This window comes from Pongo pygmaeus, chromosome 2, assembly GCF_028885625.2.
Source record: "Pongo pygmaeus isolate AG05252 chromosome 2, NHGRI_mPonPyg2-v2.0_pri, whole genome shotgun sequence".
Lineage (NCBI taxonomy): Eukaryota > Metazoa > Chordata > Mammalia > Primates > Hominidae > Pongo > Pongo pygmaeus.
The window spans coordinates 203740202-203753365 of record NC_085930.1 but is presented as its reverse complement, the minus strand read 5'-3'; the positions used below and the strand labels follow the sequence as shown (position 1 = coordinate 203753365).

At 49.1% G+C, this 13164-nt stretch overlaps 1 protein-coding gene across 10 annotated transcripts in view; it reads left to right on the top strand.

Moving 5' to 3' along the window:
- Positions 1-10506: 10506 nt before the first annotated feature.
- Positions 10507-13164, top strand: part of ATP13A3 (ATPase 13A3) — an 83565-nt gene continuing 80907 nt past the window's right edge. For 6 of the 10 annotated variants that reach the window (XR_010125806.1, XR_010125805.1, XM_063662568.1 and 3 more), the window contains exons 1-3: positions 10507-10951; positions 11690-11731; positions 12478-12599. The gene's annotated coding sequence lies outside the window, so the exon portion shown is untranslated. Of the gene's footprint in view, positions 10952-10993; positions 11109-11689; positions 11732-12477; positions 12600-13164 lie in introns of those variants that run through there. The other 4 variants (XM_063662566.1, XM_054483797.2, XM_054483799.2 and 1 more) reach the window with 3 other exon arrangements.

Sequence of the window (13164 nt, the reverse complement as noted above, 5' to 3'; positions counted from 1 at the left end):
GCCAGGCTGGCAAAAAGGCCATTTCTATACAGAGGAATCATCTTGCAGGGCTCAAGGAATGATTAAGAGGAATCTACAGCATTAACTTTAGAAACTCGATGCAATATTCCCAAGAGGAGTTAAGGTTGGGATAAGTAATCTCTGAATTAATTTCAACCTTGAGCTGTTGCGGTCCTATGAAGTCACAGACATATTTTTTTTCTTTGTTTGAGATGGAGTCTCGCTCTGTCGCCCAAACTGGAGCGCGGTGATGTGATCTCGGCTTACTACAACCTCTGCCTCCTGGGTTCAAGTGATTCTCAGCTTCAGCCTCCTGAGTAGCTGAGATTACAGGTGCCAGCCACCATGACCGGCTAATTTTTGTATTTTTAGTAGAGATGAGGTTTCACTATGTTGGCCAGGCTGGTCTTGAACTCTTGGCCTCAGGTGATCTGCCCGCTTTGGCCTCCCAAAGTGCTGGGATTATAGGCGTGAGCACCATGTCCGGTCTAGATACATATTTCTATTAATATACATTTGCAGGGATCATTTGTTACTGAAGTTTAGGCCTTGTGCTTGAGAATGCTATTTCACTGACACAATTGTTATGGTATAAACGTAAGAGTATAGTTACAATCTGGACACTATTTTTTGCTTGTCTTATTGGCCCAGCAACCAGCATGACACTGGGGACTATCAGGCTCCAAATAATAACCAATGTCTCACTCCAAACAAAAAGACAGGATACTATGGAGCCAGGGTCAGCAAACATTTTCTGTAAAGGGCCAGATAGTAAATATTTCGGGCTTTGTGGGCCATATGATCTCTGTCACAACGATTCAACTCTGCTGTTGTAGCAAAAAAGCAGTCAGACAATATGTAAATGAATGGGCATGGCTGTGTTCCAGTAAAACCACAAAAACAGGCAGCTAGCTTTGGTATGGGGCCCTAAGAGCTTGGACTTTGAAGCCAGGTTCAAATACTGGCTTTCTCACCTTCTAGCTCCGTTACCTTAAAGAACTTCATTATCTTCCTTGTATTTTAGTCTTTTCATCTCTAAATTAGTGATAGTACTTAACAGTGTTGTTATAAAGATTAAATGAGTTCAGTTTGTAAAGTACTTAAACAGTGCCTACCAGGTAGTAAGTGCTATAGCAGAGTGTGTTAGATAATTAAACATCCTGTGCTGTGGGTAATATTATTCCCATTACAATTTGGATTCAAATAAAGAAATACATGACTTAGAAGAAGGCTACAACTTGAACTCAGTTTCCCCATCTCTAATATTAATACAATTGCACTTTTCTCATCAGAGGACAAATCATTACATCGAAACACAGGGAAATTCCCCGTGACAGCCTATGAGTCAGGCCTTGGCCCCTAAAGCCAAAATCTTTTTTTTTTTTTTGCGATGGAGTCTCACTTTCTTGCCCAGTCTGGAGTGCAGTGGTGTGATCTCGGTTCACTGCAATGTCCGCCTCTGGGGTTCAAGTGATTCTCCTGCCTCAGCCTCCCGAGTAGCTGGGATTACAGGCACCCACCCCCAAGCCCAGCTAATTTTTTGTATTTTTAGTAGAGATGGGGTTTCACATTGGCCAGGCTGGTCTCGAACTCCTGACCTCAGGTAATCTGCCTGACTCAGCCTCCCAAAGTGCTGGGATTACAGGCATGAGCCATTGCACCTGGCCAAGCCAAAATCTTGAAGGACTACTTGTATTTCTTCTCTCCCCACCCATACAAGGAATTATTATACACAGCAGTGTGCTGGGGCTGGTGTATATTGGCTCACTAGTGCTGGCTATTAAATTTTCAGGAATTTGGGCCAGGCGTGGTGGCTCACGCCTGTAATCCCAGCACTCTGGGAGCCATGGTGGGCGGATCTCATGAGGTCAGGAGTTCGAGACTAGCCTGGCCAACATGGCAAAGCCCCAATCTCTACTAAAAATACAAAAATTAGCTGGGTGTGGTGGCGGGCACCTGTAATCTCGGTTACTCAGGAGGCTGAGGCAGGAGAATCACTTGAACCTGGGAGGCGGAGGTTGCAGTGAGCCAAGATGGTGCCATTTTACTCCAGCCTGGGCGACAAGAGCAAAACTCCATTTCAAGAACAATAAAATAAATAAATAAACATAAAAATTTTCAGGAATTTCATGAGGCAGTAGAGAAACTCTTGGTAGCTTGAAATTGGCTGTGGGGGGAGCATTTACACCATTAAATTGGCAGGCGCCACACAGTCAGAGCTTTTAATCTCTTGGAGAACTAGGTTATCAGCACACTGGCCCTACGCCAGCAGTAAGCACTCCTCCAGGAGGGACCCTGTATCCTGAATAGCTAGTTGGTAAACAATATTCAGTGTCACGTGAACTGCCACATCCTAGGGCACCATGACCTTAGAAAAATGCCAGGCCCATGCTTTTGCCTCATGGCAGAGGCAAACAGTTTTTACATGCTTTGTTTAGAGACAGAAACAAGTCAGTGATGGCCCTGGACTGTGATTTGTAGACATCTGACTTAACAGTCCTGCTCTCTGTTCCCATTCCTGTACACACACACACACACACACACACACACACACACACACACACACACACTGGCCTGCGTAGGTCAAGCTAAATAGGAACTGAATGGCTTAGGAGGCACTAAAAGAAAGAGAGATAGAGCTTCTTGGGCAAACATCATAATCATAATCAATGTACTTTCTTTTCTTTTTTTGAGACGGAGTCTCCCTCTGTCACCCAGGCTGCAGTGCAGTGGCATGATTTCAGCTGACTACAGCCTCCACCTCCCAGGTTCAAGCAGTTCTCCTGCCTCGCCTTCCCAAGTAGCTGGGATTACAGGCGCCTGCCATCACGCCTGGCTAATTTTTGTATGTTTAGTAGAGACGGGGTTTTGCCATGTTGGCCAGGCTGGTCTCAAACTCCCAACCTCAGGTGATCCACCCACCTCGGCCTCCCAAAGTGCTGAAATTACAGGCATGAGCCACTGCACTTGGCCTCAAAGTACTTTTAATGGACAGTTTTTCTAGGAAAGGCAATGAGTGCTGTGTTTGTTTTGTTTGCTTGTTTTGCCATTTTTTAACGGCAAAAGGTCTTCATAATCTAAACATGTGACCTCTAACCTTTTGTGGAGGCAGCAGAGGGAATACAAACAAGGGCTGAACTCAGTCAGAGATTCTTAGATAAGACACTCCCTTGTGTGAAGTTGTGAATCTCATTTTTCTTCTCTATAAAAGGAGAATCAAAACAATTCCATTGCTAGTCTGACATCGTGGTTGTGAAAATCAATGTTAACTTGTTCTCCACTTACTCAGCATACTTGCTGACTACCGCTGTGTGCTGTGAGGGGCTGAGGTTCCAGATGTGGCTGAGGAAGGTCCTGGCTCATGACGAGGTGGAAGTCTGGGTGCTTAAACAGATAATCCAGAGTTTTGATGCGAGATGGTGAATCACTCTGGCTTCATTTGGTTATAGTGGTCAAGAGTTTGGCTCTGGAGCAAAGTGTCTGGGTTTGAATCCTGGCTGTGCTTTTGGGTGAGTTATTGAACACATCTTTTTCCATTCTGTAAAATGGGATTTTTAAGCTTTCCTCAATTTCATCTGTAAACAGAAATAATAATAGTACCTCCTTCCTAGAATTGTTATAAAGATTAAATGAGATCATATATGTAAAGTTTCTTCAGTTTCTTCATCTATGAAAATGAACAGAATAGTAACTACTATTTTTAGTGTTGGCATTGTTGTGACGATTAAATGAGATAACACATGAAAGTATTCAGAACCTTAGGAAAAAAAACATGAATAAGGTAGACTCATGGAAAACAAAACCACTAAATAGGTGCTTATTCAAGGTTGTAAATGCAGTGAGACAAATATGCACTAAAGAGGGATTCTTTTTGTTTTATTTTTTGAGATGGAGTCTTGCCAGGCTGGAGTGCAGTGGCGCGATCTCGGCTCACTGCAAACCTCCACCTCCGGGTTCAAGCGATTCTCCCACCTCAGCCTCCTGAGTAGCTGGGATTATAGGTGCCTGTCACCACACCTGGCTAATTTTTGTATTTTTGGTAGAGACGGGGTTTCATTATGTTGGCCAGGCTGGTCTTGAACTCCTGACCTCAAGTGATCCACCTGCCTCGGCCTCCCAAAGTGTTGGGATTACAGGGGTGAGCCGTGCGCTCAGCTAAAGAGGGATTCTTAGCCTGGGAGTCAGGGAAGGTGTTTAGAGATGATATCTGAGATTGTAAATTCATTCATTCAGTCATCCATCAGGTGCAAACATTTGAGTGTCTATCGCATGCCAGGCTTCATCTAGTGCTGGGTCTACAGTGATAAACCAAACTGACTTATTATTTACCAGTAGCAGCACAAAGAGATGGTTTGGTTGGGGATGGGGTTTTTTTTTTTTTTTTTTAAGAGCTGAGACCTCACTATGTTGCCCAGGCTGGAGTGCAGTGGCACAATCATAGCTCACTGTAAACTCAAACTCCTGGGCTTAGGCAATCCTAGAAATCCTCCCACCTCAGCCTCCCAAGTAGCTGGGACTACCGGCACCTGCCACTGTGCCCAGGTGAGAACGATATTTTGTGTGCCCGTTTCCCATAATCCCAAAAGTCCTTCTCACATTTACAAAAATAAACAACCGTTATTTTTTCAATCTTACTTAAGTGTCATACAACCACAGCCTTGAGATAAATACAATAACACAATAAAAATATTATAAATAAAAATGTTTGCATAGCATTTACATCGTATTATAAGTAATCTAGAGATGATTTAAAGTATAGATGATCGGTTGTGGTGGCTCATGCCTGTAATCCCAGCACTTTCAGAGGCTGAAGCAGGTAGATCACCTGAGGTCAAGAGTTCAAGACCAGCCTGGCCAACATGGTGAAACCCTGTCTCTACTAAAAATACAAAAAATTAGCCGGGCTTGGTGGTGGATGCGTGTAATCCCAGCTACTCGGGAGGCTGAGGCAGGAGAATTGCTTGAACCCAGGAGGCGGAGGTTGCCCTGAGCCAAGATTGTGCCATTGTACTCCTGGGCGACCCAACGAGACTCTGTCTCAAAAAAAAGAGAAAAAAAGTACACGGGAGGATGTACATAGGTTACATGCAAATACTATACCCTTTTATCCAAGAAAATTGAGTATTTTTGGATTTTGGTATCCACAGAGGTTCTGAAACCAATTCCCTGTAGATGTCGAGGGACAACTGTATATGCATTTAAGCCCAAAGTTGAACTTATAAGTTAGTCAGGCAAGAAAAAAAGGGAAGAGAAAGAATAGATTGTACAAACACCCCGAGGCAGGAAAGAGGTTGGTGCGTTTGAGGAATTGAAAGAAGGCCTAGTGTAGCGGGAGTAACTTGGGGAAAGGGTCTGCGGTGAGAAGACAGAAGGAGCAGAGGAGTGCCAGTGAAGGGGGAAGTGGTAGGCAGGTCACATCCTGCACTGGACTTTGTGGACCCAAGAAGTTCATCTAGTATTCTAAGTGAGACGGGAAGCAAGCGAAAGCTTTTATCAGCAGCTCTGCTTGAAGTCACATAAACTAACACTCTGGCTGCTGTGCAATAATGCACTGGAGGTGGGCAAGGGCAAAAGCAGAGGAACCTGCCGGGAGCGAATGCACTAGTGCCAGGTGAGAGATGAGGGGGCATGCCAGGTGAGAGATGAGGGGGCATGCCAGGTGAGAGATGAGGGGGCATGCCAGGTGAGAGATGGGGGGGCATGCCAGGTGAGAGATGAGGGGGCATGCCAGGTGAGAGATGAGGGGGCATGCCAGATGAGAGATGAGGGGGCATGCCAGGTGAGAGATGAGGGGGCATGCCAGGTGAGAGATGGGGGGGCATGCCAGGTGAGAGATGAGGGGGCATGCCAGGTGAGAGATGAGGGGGCATGCCAGATGAGAGATGAGGGGGCATGCCAGGTGAGAGATGAGGGGGCATGCCAGGTGAGAGATGGGGGGACATGCCAGGTGAGAGATGAGGGGGCATGCCAGGTGAGAGATGGGGGGCATGCCAGGTGAGAGATGGGGGGCATGCCAGGTGAGAGATGGGGGGCATGCCAGGTGAGAGATGGGGGGACATGCATTATTCTAGAGGCAGTGAAGATTGTGCAATGGGGAAGGATTTGAAATGGACTTGGTGTTGGATTGGATGGGGTGGTAAAGGAGAGGGAGGTGTAAAGAATGACTCCCAGGTTTTGGGCTTCAGCAGTTGTTTGGGTGACAGCATCTTTGCTAAGGTCAGGAGGCCCAGGAGAGAGGAGCTGGTTTGGGGAAGAAAGGCAAGAGTTAAGTTTGGGATAAGTGAACTTATCTGGCACCAGTGAAACACCGTGTGAAAATGATAGGGAGGAATGGCCAAGGGACTCTGAGGAGTGGCCTGGGCTGCAGGCATATGGTTGACATTTTTTTTTTTTTTTTTTTTGAGACAGAGTCTTGCTCTGTCATCCAGGCTGGAGTGCAATGGGGCCATCTAAGCTCACTGCAGCCTCCACCTCCTGGGTTCAAGTGATTCTCCTGCCTCAGCCTCCCAAGTAGCTGGGATTACAGGCACGCGCCACCACATCTGGCTAATTTTTGTATGTTTAGTGGAGATGGGGTTTCACCATGTTGGCCAGGCTGATCTCAAACTCCTGACCTCAGGTGATCCGCCCGCCTCGGCCTCCCAAAAAGTGCTGGGATTAAAGGTGTGCGCCACCACGCCCAGCCTCAGTTGACAGTTATTAACGTACATGCAGATGACAGCTATAGCCATGGTAGATGAGGCCACCAAGGGAGAGCATGTGGATCAGTCCTCTTATCTTTTTTTGGGGACCCAGACACCTCTGAGAAGCTGCTAAAAGCTCCACTTCTTCCTTTAAAAGTATTTGCGTCCAAGTTTAAGGAGCTTATAGATCCTTCTGAAGCCCGTCCACAACTCTTGTAAGGTCAAGAGATGTCAAATTAAAAACAAACAAAAAAAACAACAAACTTTGTATAGACACAGGAATGGATCCCGGGTTGAGCCCTGGGGAACAGCAACATTTAGAGAAGGACAGAGGAAGCACCTGCGGAGGCTGAGACAGAGTAGACAAAGAGAAACAGGGAGGAGGAATTCCAAAATAGAGTATGTTATCAAAACTAACAGCAAAGTGTCTCAGGGATAGGAGATGCATGCTGCTGAGAGAACTAGAAAGATAAGGCCTGCAAAGTGTCCTCCGGAGTTGGCAACAGTAATATTTTGGGAAGGCCTAGTCCCTGGAGTTGGCCTAACAGCGGTCATTTTTGTGGAGAGCTAGCTCTGTTAGGAGGAGGCTTTGCTCCTCTGGAGTGGGAAAAGAGACCCTGGGGCCGATGTAGGATGATGCACAGATTTGCCGGTGGGAAGATGAGGATTTTTCCTCTTGATGGTGTATGTTTTCTTAGTGAAATAGGAGGTAAGGGGACAGTGAGAGGGAAGGGCACACAAACATGGGGGTTTTGAGGATGGAGGAGATGCAAAATAGCCTTTGTGAGAAGTGACGTCAGACCTTACTAGCATGACTGTTACCTCCATGCAGCTGCAATCAGGGTTGGCACTTACAGTGAGTAGGATCAGAGGGAAGCAGTGGGCTTGGACCCAGAATCATCATGACTTGAGAACCAGTAAGCCTTCCAGAACTTCTCCAAACTGTTCCACTCCCTTTCTCTCGCCTATCTTGGGTTTCTCCTCTTTTTCTTGCACCTTCTTTTCCCTCAACCTATAAACATGCTCAAGCCTTTCCTGGTGACTCAGCACTTCCTCTAAAGCCAGTGTCCAAATTCTTTTTTCACCATTCTCAAAACATCTGTAACAGAAAAGTTTTTGGAATATCCGAATGCTCTTCTCTTTTTCCTATAGCTTTCCCTTGCCTGGCTGCATGTTGCCTTACTTTGGTTGCACCTCGAATTCTGGGGCTCTTTGTGATTTTTTAAAAGCCCGAATGCGTTGACAGGTTCATGCCGGGTAGCTTGGAGGTATACACTGCAGCCAGAAGCCTAGGGGAACTCTTAGGATTTTAAATGGAGTGCATTGTAGTTCACTCTGAAGGCTGAATTTGTCTAACAGTTCAGGCTGGAAAGGATGGATGCCAGTGGGAACCACCGTAGGAATTTTTTTTTTTAGATGGAGTTTTGCTCTTCTTAGCCACGCTGGAGTGCAATGGCACGATCTCAGTCCACTGCAACCTCCATCTCCCAGGTTCAAGCGATTCTCCTGCCTCCCAAGTAGCTGGGATTACAGGCATGTGCCACCATGCCCAGCTAATTTTCTATTTTTAGTAGAGATGAGGTTTCACCATGTTGGTCAGGCTGGTCTTGAACTCCTGACCTCGTGTGATCCACCAGCCTCGGCCTCCCAAAGTGCTGGGATTACAGGCACGAAGCATTGTGCCCAGCCCACCATAGGAATTTGAGGCTTATTAAGGAGGTGAAATAGATAGGACTTGGTGATTGGGTAAGGCAGAGGGCTGAATTAAGAATGACTCACTCATTCCCAACTTTCTAATTCTGATGACTGTGGAGATGGTGGTGCCAACAGCTGAGGGAGGGGCAGCTATGAAAGAGAATGAGTTCAGTTTTGGAAATGTCCAGTTTGCGGTGTCTCTGTGATATCTAGCTAGAGCTGCCTGGCAGGCAGCTGGATATTTGGTTCTAAATTTTGTGGAAGGGGTCTGGGTTGGAAATTGCTAATTTGGGAGCTGCATCCATGAGGATGCAGGCAATCCCAGAAGAATGAGTGAAGTGAATAAAGTTGTTGGCTTAGAGTGGAATCCTGAATTTAAGGTGCAGATTCACAAGTAGATGCTACCAAGGAGGCAGAGACTTTACTTACCTTCATATGATAATTGAGAGGGTTCACTCTTCTGAAACCAAGGTAGTAGAGAGATTCCAGGAGGTGAGAGCCATCCCAAGGTGTCAAATGTAGCAGAAAGAACCAGAGAGATAAGGCCTGAGGAATGCCTGCAAGGTTTGGCAAAATGAAAGTCATGAGTTACTCTTGCCTCAGCAAGGTGAAGGGTTAGAGTTGGGGAGGAGACGCCAGAATGCCAAGTGTTGAGAAATGAGGAAGCAGAGACAGCCGGGGAAGACCACTGTTTGAGGTCCACAGGAAACACTTGGAAGCTAGTTGGAGGGGGCACTTCAGGAGGAGGCTGGCTTGATAATTTTGTTTTTAGGACTTAGAGAGGCCAGCCTGTTTAAAGGCTGAGAGGAAGCAGCCAGGCAAAGAAGCCTGGGAGGTGGGGGAGGAGGATTTTAGGGCCAGACCCCACCCAGACTGCTTTCTTGTGGTTTGCCCAACACTGCCACACCCCTTATCTCATTTAATCATTTCAACACCACGAGGTTTGAAACAAACGGTGAGGTATGAAACAAAACGGTGAGGCCAGGGATTGGGAAGAGAAAGCTGTGGCTCCATCTCGGTCCAGCGTGCTGTCCACGCCAAGAGGCGGGCAGAAATGCCAGCCTCACACAATCTAGGGGACCAGGGGTGGCTGTGGCGCGCTCCTGCCCGCGGGAGGTGTTATCAGTGTCGCAGACTCGGGGCGGTGTGCTGCCCCAGGGGAGATGTCATCACGTGCGTGGACCAGGGGTAGCGGCCCTGGTAACTGTCCAGGGACTAAGGGCTCCCTGCTCCCCAGGTGTGGTGGACGGGGTCCGCGTGCATGCTGTCCTCTTCTCTAAGACGCTAAGGCGGCTGAGTTCTGTAAGTAGCGGCAAGAAGAACAGTCACGGAGCGGGCCGGGCACAAAGGCCGCAGGCCAGGTTGCCCCAGGCGGAAAGATGGCCGCAGCCCGAGGCTGCAGGTGGCCGGGCGCGCTCCCTGCGCGCGTCGCGAAGAGGACGCCGCGAAACTCAAACCCGCGATTTGGAAATCCGGCTGCGGCCCTACCCCGAGATAAGTTTTCTGCGGAGGGAAGTATTTAATTTGCATCCAGGACGGTCGGAAGAGGCGCCTTCCCGTCGGAGGCGAGCCGCGGGCGCGTGGGAGCTTTCTCGTGTGCGCTCCTCCCTGTCCTCCGCCTGCCGCCGGGGCGCAGCGTCCGTGGTCGTATGAGAATGTCAGTTTTTTGTTTGTTTGTTTTGGCGGGGGCGAGGGTGGCTAACGGAATGAAAGAGCCTTGCTTTGGGAGCTGGGCTCTGGTCTCCTCTCCCACCATTCTAGCACAAGCCTCCTCCATGACTATGACTCTGGGCAACGTCTGTCTAGTCACTGAGCCTCAGTTTCCCTGCTCATAAAATGGGAGTTTGGACTATGATGTTGTCATAGCCCAAAGGGGATGAAGTGGGATTTGCCGTCCCATTTCATCCCACCAGAAGAGCCGCCCTCCATTAGCCACCCCGGCCTGACACCCAGCGTTTTTGGATGGCCTCGCCTCCCCTTACCTGCCTCTTTCTTTCTTTGGCCCGTTCGAGGGTGGCAAAGGCGATGAGTGGGCGGGGCCTATAAATCGCCCCGCCCCTTTCCGCCTCCTGACGTCGCCCGCGCCCCTCCGCCCTCCGCGCGGGGATGAAGCCACCACGTGACCTCACATCCGGCGCGGGAGTCCTGAGCCCGCGCGCGCTCCCCCGCCTGCCTGCCGGCTCTCCCCGCAGCGTGATCGGGCGCCGCCGCGGAGGGGAGGGGGGTTCTCTACGTCGCTGGCGGCGGGGGGCCGTTTCGGAGTGCAGACCGCCCCCCTCCCCTGCCCACCTCCCGCCGCCCTCCCTTGTTCTCGCCCTGCCGGCTGCACGCCGCCGCCGCCGCCGCCGCGGGCGCGGAGGAGGAGGAGAGCGCGGACGTCCCAGGGCCGGCCCGGCCCCGCCGCGGCGCCTCCTTCCCTCACCCTGAGCCGCAGCGCGCGGCGCCGGCCGAGGGCGATGGGGCTGGGCTGAGGCGAGGCGGCGGCGGCAACAGCGGCGGCCGGGTTCCCCGCGGCCCCTGGGGCTGGTCCGGCCGCGAGGGAGGCCGCGGAGGAGGCGGCGCGGCGGCGGCCGGTGAGCGGGGCGAGGGGCGAGGGGCGGGTGGGCGGCGGCGACGGGGGAGGTCGAGGAGGCGAATGGTGGTGTCCGGGCGGCGGGTACCGGGCGAGGTCGCGGCCAGCCTTCTCGGGCCGGAGTTGGGCATCGCGGGGACGGGGAGTGTCGGGGACAGGTGAGGCCAGGGCAGGAGCCCACGCGGTGGGTGCGAAGGCCTGGGGGGGACACGCTGCCTGCCGGGGGCGAGCGTGGAGCGCCGGGCGCGGGGTGGTTGGTAGTCAGACCTTTCGGAAAGTCCTGTGGGAGGTGGAGGTCCTGTGGGCAGAGGCGGTAGGGGTGCTGGCAGGGCCCTCGATGGGTCTGTGCGGGACCCTAGCTCGTCCTCAGCCGTGGAGTATGGAGCTGCTTGCCATCTCCGCATTTTACAGATAAAAGGAGTGAGTCCCGTGGAGGAAAAGTGACTTCTGACTTGCCTGAGGCCTCCCACTCGGACTCTGTAGCAGTGAGGACTAGAAAAACCCAGGGCCCTTTCCCCTAGCGGTGCTCTCGTGGCCACTCTCGCTATGGCCTTTCTGTCTCTCCATTCCCTTCACAGAGTCAGGTCTGGTGGAAGTATGACCTCTGGCTTTTTTGGGGAGGTGAGGGGTAGGGATGAAGGGGGAGGGAATCGGGTTGGGATTGGCAGGAACTCAGCTGGGGGCTTCCCGGTGTGGAAAAAGCTTTGTGACAGGTGTTTATTGTTTCCTCTTCCCATAGATCTGACAGACATCCCTGAATCTTGGTGTTTGGACATAGGAGGTATGAATCACTCACATAATTAACCGCTTTTAATCATCAGTGTCTTAGAGCTATATTTAGTGGTTATATTAGTGCAAAATGAATGGGTATGGAGTCGTACACCTAGAAACAGACTTGTGTTCCTCTATACGATTTTAACTAAATGAGTAGAACATACCTGGGTATGTCATGGCTATTTTAGATCTCTGAGGCAAGAAGCTAGAATTTAAAGAATCTAAGAAATGCAGGGACTTGAAAGATTATTGCAAAATAAAGCCTTTAAAAAGTTTCGTTGCTAAAATGAAAGTGTTTCGATTTGATTCCTTTGAAGGGTGAGTACATAATGAACAGTGCTCTATCTTTGATTAGAACTCAGCCTCTTTACCAAGGCACGTGTATTAATTTTGTTTCACTGGAATATATGTGGCATTATTTTCTCTAGAGATTTGTTGCTTTGCTTAATAGACTACAGTTGCCAAAAATCAATGTGTGTGGGCATCTCATCTTGGTTTGCAACCCCTTTAAGGCAAATCAGTGCTTGGAAGTTGTTCGAAATGGTAAACCTATTATTAATGATTGTTGTAGAACATAACTTTTGCTACTATCTTTGATTTGCATTATCCTACCGTTAGATCAGGCAGAGAGTGAAATAGTTAAGTGAGATTTGGAGCCTTGTTAGAACAACAATGCCTGGCTTTGGGCAGGGGATTGGGTAGCAAAAGTGACACTGTTTGGTTGCTTTAAAATTTTTTTTTTTTTTTTTTGAGACGGCATCTTGCTCTGTTGCCCAGGCTGGAGTGCAGTGGTGTGAACTCGGCTCACTGTAACCTCTGCCTCCTGAGTTTCAGCGATTCTTCTGCCGCAGCCTCCTAAGTAGCTGGGATTTCAGGTATGCGCCACCACGCCCAGCTAATTTTTTGTGTTTTTAGTAGAGACAGGGTTTCACCGTGTTGGCCAAGCTGGTCTCGAACTACTGACTTCAGGTGATCTTCCTGCCTAGGCCTCCCAAAGTGCTGGTATTACAGGCGCAAGCCACCGAGCTTGGCGGTTGATACTTACATAGTTAGTTTAGATCACCAAATATACAGCATACAGAATCCACTTTGGAGAAACCACATTATCAAGCTCATTTTGAAATCCTATTTCTGTCTTCAAGATTTTCGAAATTATAAACCACTTTGTTGTCATTCACAAGTATGAAGTTCTTATTTCCACCATCACTCAGACTGAGAAAAAAGACAGAATAAAGACAAAGTTCCATAGGGCGTCCCCATCACTGCTCATTCTCACTGAGTTTGACCATTGAGTAGGTTGTATATCTATGGTAATATGATCTAGTGCCTATCTCCTAAGATTACTGTTTATCTTAGGAATAAAGCATATTCATATTCTAAAACCTCATATTCACAATAGTTACAAAACCACCACGTTATACAAGCATAGTTTGATTCAAT